The following is a 12,731-nucleotide window of genomic DNA, read 5'->3' on the forward strand; positions in this document are numbered from 1 at the left end:
AAAGGGAGTGGACCACTCTAGGTTACACTCCGGCATGAGTAACCAACGTGTCTGCCTCATGTGTCCTGACCCAAGGCCCTGCAGGCTGACATAAAACTGCATATACCAATCTTTAATGACTGAATTGCACATTCACTCCGAACCTAGGCCTCCTCCTGCAGATAACAGCCTGTACTCCTTTTTGCCAGTTGATCTCCTCAAGGACATTTTCACATTCAGTGTACAAAATCAATGGGTACCCTTACAAAACTGAGAGCAGTCTTAAACATCTCCCTGGCTGAAGTTCTACAAGCCCCAACTTGGCAATCAGACAGGCTGGACATACAAGTGGAAATGTTGCATTCAGTAGACTGTTCTGTAGTTTACATTGTGCACAAGATAGCCTCCTAAACAGACTGCAAGGAAAAGAGGCTTAATTTGAATTTGTCTGTTTGCAACTGCGTCCCTGTTATTGAACATTAAAAGCTCTGCCCTCCTTGCACATGAACCTGGTAGATGATTATGGCAATTAGTTTCCATCAAATCTACTGAATGTGTATCATTGTATAAGTACTTAGAATATGGGAGCAGGGAAATGCATGTGGTCATCATGATGAAAGAAAATTCAATGTCAACATAGCCAGTTCCAAAAGAGTCAATAGAGTTGAAAACTAGCCATTGTTCAATTATTCAAGACAATTCCTTTGAACCGACTAATACACCTAGAGGCATATTTACAAGCCCCTATCGCCACAGGAACGTCACTTTTAGGGACATTCCTGTGGTGATATGTGCTTTGCCATATTTACAAGGCAGCGTTAAGCCACTTAATGTGGCTTAACGCTGCCTTGTAAATAAAGCACCCTTTCATGCTACGCTTAGCATGAAAGAGAAGGGCAATGGGTGTTGGGATGGCCATTCCGCCACAACACCCATTGATTTTGATGCTGCCCCTATTTACAAGAGCTGCGTAAATAGGAGGCAGCACGAAAATTAAATTGAACAGGCAAATGCTTTATTTCTCCTCATTTTTGCAGTTTACATGTGTGCTGCCTTGTGGAGCACACATAGAAACAGCAAAAGGCCATTGATTGTTTATGTGCAGGAAGGTGACCCTTCCTGCACATAAACAATCTTTTATTTAAAAAATTACATTTTGTAACTTTTATGTGTGCTGCATTAAGCAGCACACATAGAAACAACAAAACAACATTTAAAGATTGTTTATGTGCAAGACCAGTGTTCGAAGTGGGTCGGTTCGTAAGGGCACGGCGTGCCCCTACTTCTTTTATTAAAAAGATTCCGTTCCCCTACTTTCTCTTCTCAAAACTGTGTCCCAGAATGGCAGAAATAGCCTAGGCATTCAGATAAGGCTCGGCTTGCTTTCATGGACGTTCGGGGATGGGCAGAGAAGGAAAAGGACTCTGTCTGTTCCTTACTGCCCAGAGAAGACACGGACAATGTCCTCTTCATTTCTGTGCTGGCAGCTGCCCCCCTCTTCCTATTATTCCCTCTCTTTCTGTCTTGCTCCTCACTTACTGAAAACTGTGGCTTAAAGAAACGGTTCACAACCTCTCTTTCCTTCTTTCATTTAGGGCCATATGTAGGTGGCCAAATACCGGTCGGTAACGGCAGATTTCGGCCATTACCGACCGGTATTTGGAGTTTGAGATGTAAGGGCCTTAAAAGTTACCAATTTGGTAAATTTACCGATTCGGTAAAATATCGAATCGGTAAATTTACCGAATTGGTAAATCTAGATGTAGGTGGCACTGAAAACAGTGCCACAGGCCCTTAAGAATTCGTTATTTACCATCAAATACTATTTGATGGTAAATAACGAATTCCTGTGTACATGCATATCTGTGCATGTACACCTGTGCCTTGTGCCTAAGGGCATGTATGTGTGTCACATGGCACACAAGCCTGAATCAGGGGTGCAACAGGGTGTCAAAGTGACACCCTGTCCCCCTTGTCAATTCGGTAATTTTACCGAATTGGTATTTACCGATTTGGTAATTGCCATTGGTTTCTATGGGCATAGGAATCAATGGCAATTACCGAATTGGTAGATACCGATTCGGTAATTACCGAATATTACCGATTCGTTAATTTATCCCGTAAAAATACCTACATAGCATTTGCCGATTTGTAAATACCGAATCGGTAAAATTCGGTATTTACAAATCGGTAAATACTAATTGCCTACATCGGGCCTTTAGTTGCTTCCCTGTGAAATGGATCCAAAAAAGAAAAACACTCTTGCAGGAAATGCCCTTTTTCTGACATTTTTCTATTCCAAAGTGCAGCCTCTGGATGGAGAGAAATAAAAGGTTTTAAATATGAACAATAAATACATAACTAAATAAAGCAAGCCAGAGTGGGTGCAAAGTGACCAGATTGGTTTGATTCACATGCAAACACACCAGCCTCACTATACAGACTTTGCAGTGAAGCGCTACTTTTGTTTTCTTGTCTTTCTTTGAACAGCGTTTTTGTCCCCAGGTAGGGACGTTCACCATTCCTGGATGTATTGCAATACCTGGTTAATGAGTGGATTGGAAAATAAAATGTGTACCATGGCTCTGTGTTTATGGATGTGTTATTTTTAAACCATACTGCTTACGTTTTGTAAGGATATAAGCAATGGACATTGAAACGGTTCCCTTCAGGGCCCTGTAGTCATGTCCTTAACTTTTCAGGTAAAACCTCTTGTTGATTTCTGAATAGTGAGTGAGAGATCGTTAAGGTAACCATGTTGTTTCTGCTTAAATTTCACATGCTTTACTTAATCTTGCATACCCTATAAGTGTTTGCTTTTACTTTTTTTTTAGCCAGCATATTACTCTTATAAGGAGCATAATTTGAATTGAGCCACATCCAAGTGTTTATAGCGGGCACAATTAGGTTGTAGCTGATGGCAGTACGAATTTCTCTCAGTAAGGCAGTATGGTGTGCAGTGGGGGAGAGGAGGTGGCACTATGGCAAGAGCTGTAGGATTTGGAACTCGGAACCGGGTTCAGCCTTTATGACCAGTCCACCAGACCACTCTACTGAGGGAGCATGTTCCCATGCTAGATCTTAGAAGGCCCCACCTGACCTTAGAAGGCCTGATGTCTTAGCACAAGCAGGTGTACCCTAGTGGTGTCAATTGTGGGTTAACCTTGAAGGCCTGTCAACCACAATCCATACTGAAGTTCATCTCCAGTCTTGCGGGCAGGCCTACGAAGCAGCACACCCTAGAGTAACAGTGATCCAGTCACTGTGACTCTGTCACTGAGGTCACATGAACCTTGAGCAGGTTAGGGTGGTGTGAACGGTGTGAACGCACTGGGTACCTATTTCGGATGGGTGCATAGTGTTTGCAAGTATATCATGGTTTTAAAAAAACTTGCTGCCTCCTTCCTGGCCTCCATCAATTTTCACCAACAATAAAAATGTCATGATAACTTCGGTGATTAATGTTCTTACTAGAGAGAGATCAGTGTTTTGTCTTGTGGAAGGGTTGAGTCCTGGAAAGGTAGCACAAAGGGTAATGTGCCTGCTGCAAAGAACATGTACCATTCCGATCACAAAGTGCACATAATGTTAACTAGGTTAGCAGGTTACTGCTTTTGTCAGAGAGATCCTTTTGTTACTTGCAGTTTATAAGTTAAAATCCTAACATAGAACAGAGAGGGCCCGATTCACAGAACTAACTTAAGACAAAATCCTAAACTTACTGCCATTTTGGTATTCACAGAAGGCACTTACTCATTTTGATATTCACAGAAGACACTTGCTCATTTCGGTATTCACAGAAGTTAAGAGTCCTAACTTTAGGACTCCTAAATGCCTTCTGTGAATACCGAAAGTCTTAAAGTTAGGATTTTTTTCAGTTTAGGAGTAGTAAAGTTAGGACTCCTAAATGCCTTCTGTGAATACCGAAAGTCTTAAAGTTACGATTTTTCTCAGTTTAGGAGTAACAAATTCAGGACTCCTAAACTGAGAAAAATTCTAACTCTAAGACTTTCGGTAGTCACAGACGGCATTTAGGAGTCCTAAAGTTAGGACTCCTAACTTCTGTGATTACCAAAATAAGTAAGTGCCTTCTGTGAATACCAAAATAAGTAAGTGCCTTCTGTGAATACCAAAATGGTAGTAAGTTTAGGATTTTGTCTTAAATTAGTACTGTGAATCGGGCCCTGAGCTATTAAACTATACTGCCTACTAGTATGGTTGTCATGTGGCTTCTAAACCTTGTAGTCCTTTGTCTTATGTAACATTTCCTATATAGTGATTTACACACATATAGATGATTTTCTCTGTGTAGTGTGCGTGTGATGTAAAATGCTCTGACTCAGTACACTGGTATGAGTGGCGCTGTACATCAAATTAAATGCATCTGAGAAAGAGTATGATTATGGGGACTTAAGGGGAACTGTTAAAGGGTAGTAGTGAGGGAGTCCGAGGTGTAGGTGATCATTGGGGGCACCAACAAATATTGTTGCACAGGGCACCACCAGCACTAAAGCCGGTCCTGCCATCGAGGCCAGTCCGCCTAACCCACTGGTACCTCCATTGGCCTTGTTTCGGCAGTAGTAGCTGCAACACACCAAGGATCGGCAATGCAGGATTTGCACGCACACCAAACCTAGTTTGCAAACTTCACAGTCTCTCTGCTTCATGCACAAGCACTTTTAACATGTGCTACCTGCTCTGGATCCACTGGAATTATGCAGCGATGGGGGACAAAAAGATGCCGCAGTGTTGACTAAATTATGCAACAAAAAAAAGGCTACAGCGTAATGCAACATATTTTCTTATACTTTATTATTTAGACATTTTTACACATGTTAAGCCTCATTAGTATCACTATAACATACAAATGCAGCAGTGAGAAAGGGGATCAGTCAACCTTTGCAAAGGACCGTCCACTTTGCAGCAACTCACGTTACGTTTTTTAGTAACTTTTTATCCGTTTGAGCTACAAAAAACTGTAAGATTATGCAGTGGTTGATGTATTATGTGACAAATATGCCAGAGCTATAATTATATAGAAAACATTTGCAAACTAGGACATTTTGCTATTCATGTTTAAACTGCTTTTGTGGAAGAAGGGAAGAGAAGTGCTAATGAGAGAAACTGCATGGCTTGGAGACAATTGGCTTGTGATTCCACTTTTGAGTGTATTTGGGACATTATGTGATTGGAAATATATCCCACTTTGTGAATGTATTTAAATGCCAATAACTCCTATTAAACCTTAAAAAGTCAAGTGTATCCATTGGTTGAATTAAATAACACAATAAGCTGTAACTGGTCGGTGAAATGCCAAACAAATACAAAAAATTGGGATGTTTGGCACATTCTTACCACACCGCTGACTCCACCCACTGATCCAATGCTTCGGTTATCCCCGCCCTCGTAGTCTCCACCCACAGTTCCCCTACTTTTTTCCCCCCACTTTGACCACTGACCCAGACGAATGGTCAGACTTTCTCATCGCCTCTGCTCACACCAGCCCTTGAAATGCAAGCACGAGCCACCTCCTGTCCTAGAAGGAGTAATCCAGGGTCAGCCTCTAGCTAGCGCTTTGAGTCGATTGATGTTGAAGCCAAGTGCTGTGCCTGAATCATCTCATGATGTCAGGAGGCTTCTGCTGAGGAGCAGCATCCAATCCAATACATGAACCTGGGCTCAGGTCCAACTATGACCCCTGGGGCAAGATGCTGCCCTTGTCACTGACCCTCCATCGATTGAAAGATGGCCAGGGAGTCTGCTTCGTTGTTTTAATTAAACCGTTTTCGGTGGAGTTAACTGAAGGTTGGGCCGGGGGTCCCAAAGCTCCTAAGATCCACCGAGACCTTTTTAAAGGTACTGGGGTAAGGATTAAGGGTCAGTACATTTTCATCTATGGAGGAAATTTACCCCAATCAAGGGTGGAAGGAAGGGTGCGAAGTGGCTCCCCTGTTGGCACCCCTGCCATTCTATCTTGAGACAACTTTCATCAGGTCAAACTCAGTGGAAAACAGGATATTTTCCTCCAAGCAAGGAATCCGATGATTAAATGAAGCCCGGAGGGTTTGTGACCTCTTACTATTATTGAGGGGTGGAGTCTGGCAAAGACTGAGCCGCAAACATCACAGCACAAGCCTAGAAAGGTCCGGGCTCCTGTGGCTCACCTCCTCGGGAGCCCATAGATCAGTCTCATGGTTGGTGCCATGCCATGTTGGGGTCAGGCAGTCGCGTATGCGGTGCTCTCCAGCCGCCGTGGGCAGCTTCAGTCCCCAAACCCCCAGCACCTCAACCACGGCGATCATCAATGGGTTACAGACATCGTCCAAGTCTCCTCTTTGTTGAGGCCGCTGTTAATTCAGACGGGTAGTCCCAGTCGTCGGAGCCGCCCTCAATGCCCCTGCCACTAGTCCTCTCAGTTTTGACACATTTTGGGTCTCCTACATGCCTGCATGTGACAGATAAGTGCAGTGGAGAGCGGAGCCTGAGAGGATTACGTCCACATGCCCATGACGGTGGGCCACACCACGAGCCTGCTTTTTCATGCTCTCAGAACTGGTGCACAATGTTCAGCAACAGTACCAGATTCCTTGTATGTGTGTTAATTGAGCATTAGCATAAGTAAGCACACAGCTTTTAATGTACAACACAACTATTCCTGAATATCCTTCAGTATTTGTACATATTTATGTTTTATTTTTACTCAGTTTATATGTATGTCTGTACATTTTCACAGGTATCGTATTACAGGTTACAATAAAAACATACTTAACGATGAACCCAGTGCTTCAGTTATAACAATGTCAACATGCATAAACCCATATATGTTGCTCCCTTTTCCCTTAAGCATTTACATAAAGTTCTCCATGTACATTGTAAAAGTTAGACCTCTTGGCTATATCGCTGTTTGCTTGTTAGGCTCAGAGCGGAAATAATAACCATTTACCTTTAATTTGAACAGAGAAAGTTCCTAGCTAAGGCATTTATCCACCTTTGACACACAGCTTACCAAAACAATGTACCTGCAGGAGTGGGTTTCAAATAATTCTATAAATTGAATATAGGCTGGGATTTCCTCTAATCTATAGGGAAGGCTCCCCTTGACAGTCTATGAAGGACTCTCACCATAGGTAATTTTATGGCAAAACGAATGCAAACAATGTGTTTGCAGTGTATAATTTTGCTGGCTGAAATCATAATCTTAAACAATCCTATGTAACTCCCAGTCTCCCACATATAAACTTTGATCCCTGGTTTCCAAGCTGCCTTTATTGAGGACTGAAGGCTCCAGATTGGAATCGCTCTAAATTGAATGACGTTGTTTCCTGTATTAAAAATAGGAATGACTCAAAATTCTGATGTCGTTTTCGGACAGAAGTTCGTTTGAGGACACATTCGTTTTCTATGTGTAAATTGATACAAGAAAGTGCATCATTTGACTGTAGTATTTTGGCAAATTAACTAGAAATGCTCAATCCATTTTAAAGTTGCAGCCACTGAACTTCAGTAGTGCATTCCTTGCATTCTGTACTATATTATTAAAGACATAAAGATGGATATTTGTTAACACAAGACAGACTTTGTAGCTTTTATAATAGAAATATTTGGTCAGTACTAGTAATTCATAATGTGTGGGTGCTTCTTTGGACAATTGTGAAGATTAAGTGATTTATTTATTTATTTATTTTCAGAGTTTTATATAGCGCGAACAAGATCCTTACAGATATCAGAGCGCTTTACATAAATATGAAAAGAGGACAGAAGGAAAAACAACTTCATAAGGCAATTTGTACAAAGTAGCGAACAGTGCAAGGTAGTAGAATGTGGTTATGTGGTCGATTCAGGCAATGTAATATAGGGAGAGACATCCACGCAAACAGTATTTGCAGAGTTTAAGTTCAAGTGAATTTAGCCAGGAGGATCTACTTGACTTATTTTTTGAAGAATGCCGTGGATGAGATAAGTCTAGCTTCTGGAGGGAGGGCATTCCAGATCCTGGGAGCCATCCCTGAGAAGGAGCGCTTGTATGTTTTTTTCTTGTGGAATCTTTGAGGTTTCAAATGGAGAGTTTCTGCGCTTCTTGTGGCTCTTGAGCCTCCTGAGATTGTCAAATTCTGAGCAATGTAGCTGGGCGAATTGTAGTGTAAGGCCTTGTGAGTAATGCAAGCGATTTTCAAGTGTATTCTGGCTTCGAACGGTAGCCAATTCAGAGATTTTAAGTCCGAAGAGATGTGTGAGCATTTTTTTGATCCAATTATGAGCCTCGCTGCCGCATTGATGGAGGCTCTTAATGGTGCGGTTGTTGATAGGGGGACGCCGCAGAGGGCGGCACCTCCATAATCAATCCGAGGGATAACTAGCGCTTGGACTGCAGTTCTAAAGTCATTGGCTGTGAGGAAGGGTTTCAGCTTCCTCAAGGTATTGATTTGGAAATTAGCTCCCTTGGTTGCATTGCTGATATGTCGTTGCATATTGAGATTGGAGTCGAGGGTGATACCTAAGGATTTTGCTGAGTCTACAATGATAGGTTGGATATTGAATGCAGTGAGGTGTTTCAGCCAGTCCTGGGCAATGGGGATTTTGGAGGGGGGTGCTGTTAGGAGGAATTCTGTTTTTAGAGCATTAAGCTTGAGATGGTTCTCTGCCAGCCATGTCTGTGTGTCCTTAAGTGTTGAGTTGAGAAGTTTGAGGTCTTCAGGGGATTGTAGTTTGAGGTAGAGCTGGGTATCGTCCACATACATGTGGAATTGTACATTAGAGTCATGAAGCAGTGCAGTGAGTGGCTCCATGACTAGGTTGAACAGGGTTGGTGATAAGGAGGATCCTTGTGGGACCCCAAGTGTTACCGGCACGGGTGTGGACATGGTGTTGTTAATTTTGATTTTCTGAGTCAGGTTATGAAGGAAGGAGGTCAACCATTTGAGTACTGTCCCAGAGATACCCATTCTGATATTCAGCAGATCGAGTACGTTTTCGTGTTTGACCATGTCGAAAGCAGATGAGAGGTCAAGTAGGATGAGGAGGCAGGTAGTGTTTTGGTCCAGGATTTGGAGTGCGTCATCAATTATGTGTGTCATGGCTGATTCTGTGCTGTGTCCAGTATGGAAGCCGGATTGGTGTCGGTTAAGGAGGTCAAAATGATCGATGTGTTTTGTCAGTTGGAGCTGAACACATTTTTCTAGTAGTTTGGCTAAGGTAGGGATATTGGAGATGGGGCGATAGTTATTAAGGTCAGTAGGGTCAGCTATAGGTTTCTTTAGTATGAGCGATACTTGTCCCACTTTGAGGGAGTCCGGGATAACTCCTTGTTGAAGAGAACTATTAATGATTTTGGTCCAGAGCGGGAGAAGCCATGGGATAAAGTCCTTTTCGACGTTTGCAGGTAGAGGGTCCGAAAGGTGATTGGAGGGCTTCAGGGTACTAAGGATCTTGCCAATAATTTCTTCCATGTAGATATCAAAGGATGCCCAAGTGGCATTGTTTTTTAGTTTGATGGGTGTATTGCTGAGGGGGCTGGAGTATAGGTTTAGATCAGTGCGGAGATCCTTCTTGATGTTGTCTGTTTTTAGATTGAAGAAAGTAGAGAACTCTTCACAGGACGGTAGCGTGCTGGTTGTGTCATGTGCTTGTTGTGGTTCGTCTTTGGATTGAATTTTGATTAGTTCAAATAGTTTTTTTGGTCTGTTTTTTGCTTGGTCTAGTTGATGGCTAAAGAAGTCAGCTTTCGATCGTTTGATTTTCCTGAAGTAGGCATTTCTTTTTTTCTTTAGTGTATTGAGGTGCATAGCTGATGGGGTGGATCTCCAGTTACGTTCTGCTAGTCTCATGGCTCGTCTATCATTGCTAAGCAGACTATCGTACCATGCTTTTGAGCTTTTGGAGGAAATTCTCTTTAGTTGAAGGGGGGCAACTTCGTTGAGTATCGTGGTCATAGATTTGAGGTAGTGATCAGTGAGAGCCTGAACGCCGTCGTTGTCGGAGGGGGGTAGGAGAATGTTGTAGCTGGGAGAGGGTGAAGAGATGGGATTGTGTTTCTTCAGGTCCCTTCTCCAGACTTTGGGTTTGGTGGGTTGGGCTGGGCAAAGTTTCACACATTCATTGATGAAGAATGTGATAATGGGGTGGTCTGACCAGTCACAGGGTGGATTGAGTCTTGTTCGGTGGTGTCACCTTTGGCCTTTGTCGTGGGTGGGGCTGTTGCAGATTTGGGTGAGGTCTAAGGTGTTGAGCAAGTTTTTGAGACTGTTGACCACCGAGTCATTGTGATCATTCCAATGAAGGTTGAAATCCCCAATGATGTGTGAGGGTGAGGGGTGTGGATGTGGCAGGAGGAGGGTGGACTAGATGTAAGATGCGTGGAGGTGGTGATAGATGAGGGGGGCTAGATGTGAGAGGAGGAGGGGTGGTGACAGAGAGGCAGGGGCTAGGTGGAGAGAGGAGATGTGTGTTGTAGGGTGGGGTAGAAGGGTTGAGGGTTGCGCGCAGCTCTGGGCATCCAGGAGTCAAGAAGTTTGGGGGTGCGAGGGTGGGGAGCTGAGTAGGTGGGGGTGTGTGAGGAGGAGGGGGGCTAGGAGTGAGAGGGGGCGGGTGGAGATGTGGCAGGAGGAGGGCTGGCTAGATGTGGGAGGCGGAGGGGTGATGATAGAGGGGGGGTGGCTAGGTGGAGAGAGGGGATGTGTGTTGTAGGGTGAGGTAGGGGGGTTGAGGATGGCGTGCGGCTTTGGGCAACCAGGAGTTAAGAGGGTTGTGGGTGGGAGGGTGGGAAACTGAGTAGAAGAAGAAATGGATTGGGTGTTGAGAGTGGGGGTAGGTTGTGAAGGGGTCAATGGATTGGCTGCCTGTTCTTTAATGATGGGAAATATGTCATCAAATAGGTTAAGGCTACAATCCGTGGACTGGGTGAGAATAGTACCATTTTTGTAGATGGTGATGGTAGCTGTCGCTTGGAAGAGTTGTGATGGTGTGATAGACAGCAGCAGACCATGTGCGGACTTCCTCGTAGAGGAGACCGTGAGTAGGGCTAGGAAGGCTTTCCTCCATTGTGCTCTATGTTTAGTGTAGAAGATGATGTCAGGGGTCATGCGTCCATTTTGAGGTGAAAAATAAGGATCTGCAAAAAGGGTTTCTGAGTGGGATTTCAGAAAGTTGTGTTTGAAGGTTTTGGAAGATTTTTTGAGAGCTCGGGGGGGGTAGCTGATTGTGTATGTGTGGGTGCCGGTGAGTTCCATGGTGAGAGGTGTGGTGTAGGTGAAGTGAGGTGAGTGTGTAGAGCTGTAGAGGGGAGATAGCCACTGAAGAGAGTGTGATTGGGATGTCTGCGGAGGGACTGGCCTGAGACTAGTCAATACTAGTCTAAGATGGCTGACACATTAGGGAAGAAAGAGAGTGACTATATGGGGAAAGAGCAGCTGCAGAAAGTGTGTTAGGATGCCTGCAATGAGGCTAGTCTAAGACTAGTCTGAGACTAGTCCAAGATGGACGACATCTTAGTGGCTGTGTAGTCCTTTGTCTGTTTCCATGACAAGGGTGAGGAGGAGTTGTCCTATCTCACTATCTCTATCCTTTGTGCGGTGAGGAGATAAGTCCTGTTTCCATTCTGATGAATAGGTTAGGAGTGTGGGAGGGGGCGAGTAGTCCTGTATCGATAATTAGAGGGAGGTTGTGGAGGAGTAGTCCTATTTCTGTTGTTATGGCTTGAAGAACAGTGAAGAAGTTGGGATTGACCAGAGGCTGGGGGCGAACTGTTGTCTAGAAATTGTTATGGTTCAGCCATTTTGGGAGGGCAAGAGGAGAATAAATCATGGCAAATCCGTATCAAAGAGAATAAAAAGATCAATTGATAGTGAAGCACCAGCAGTATCGGCTGTTGTAAGGTTTACACTGCAGTTGCTGATGGGGTAATTTATGTGCCGAATTAACAGTTGCTGATGGGGGTAGTTATGTAATAAATAAGAGGAGCTGATAGTTTTTTGGGAGGAAATTGGCAGAGCAGCTTGATACAGCATTGAGAGCAACAGTGAACAGCCCTTTCCGTGAGATTTACACTGTAGTTGCTGATGGAGTAGTTTATGTGCTGAATTAGCAATTGCTGATGGGGCAGTTAAGTCATCAGACAGGAGGTGCTGATAGTGTTTTTGGAAGCAATTGGCAGAGCAGCTTGTTACGGCGTATAGAACAACAGTGAGCAGCCCTTTCCGTGAACGATGTAGTAGGCAAGGCGGAGGCACATAATACTAGACAGTACAGTTAGCGGCTTACTTGTGCTTTCGATGTCCTCGCTGTATACCCTAACTGAGGTCTGCTGCGTCCGTGATCCGGGCGTATTTGTAGTCTTTCCTTAATGCTGAAGTCAGTTCGGAATCACCCTTGGCCTCGATTCTGCGGGGCTCTGTGCCAGTTCGCCGGCAAAGTTGCCCCTCTCCCTCGTACGTCTTTGCAGGGGAGGCTTATGGGTCGTAGCACCATGTAGCTACTGGGGGGGGGGTGACGGGATGAAATGCTCCTGTTTACTGGGGGTAGGGTGAAGTGATCCAGATGTTAAACGCTGCCTTCTTCACTCGGTCGATCGGTCGCAGCAATTAGTTCCTTAGCCCTCTTCTCTTAGGCAGAATCTGTAGTCTCGAGGTCATGTCCATCATGCTGGCGGCGATCAGTGGCAGCAGTTCGTTCCCCGGTTTTGTAAAGCGCTCCTGAGTACTGGAGGCAGGGTGACAAGTCCCGAATGGTGAGCACTGCTTTCTTCACTCAGGCAAAGT

The sequence above is a fragment of the Lissotriton helveticus genome, chromosome 7 (assembly GCF_964261635.1).
Source record: "Lissotriton helveticus chromosome 7, aLisHel1.1, whole genome shotgun sequence".
NCBI classification, from domain to species: Eukaryota; Metazoa; Chordata; class Amphibia; order Caudata; family Salamandridae; genus Lissotriton; species Lissotriton helveticus.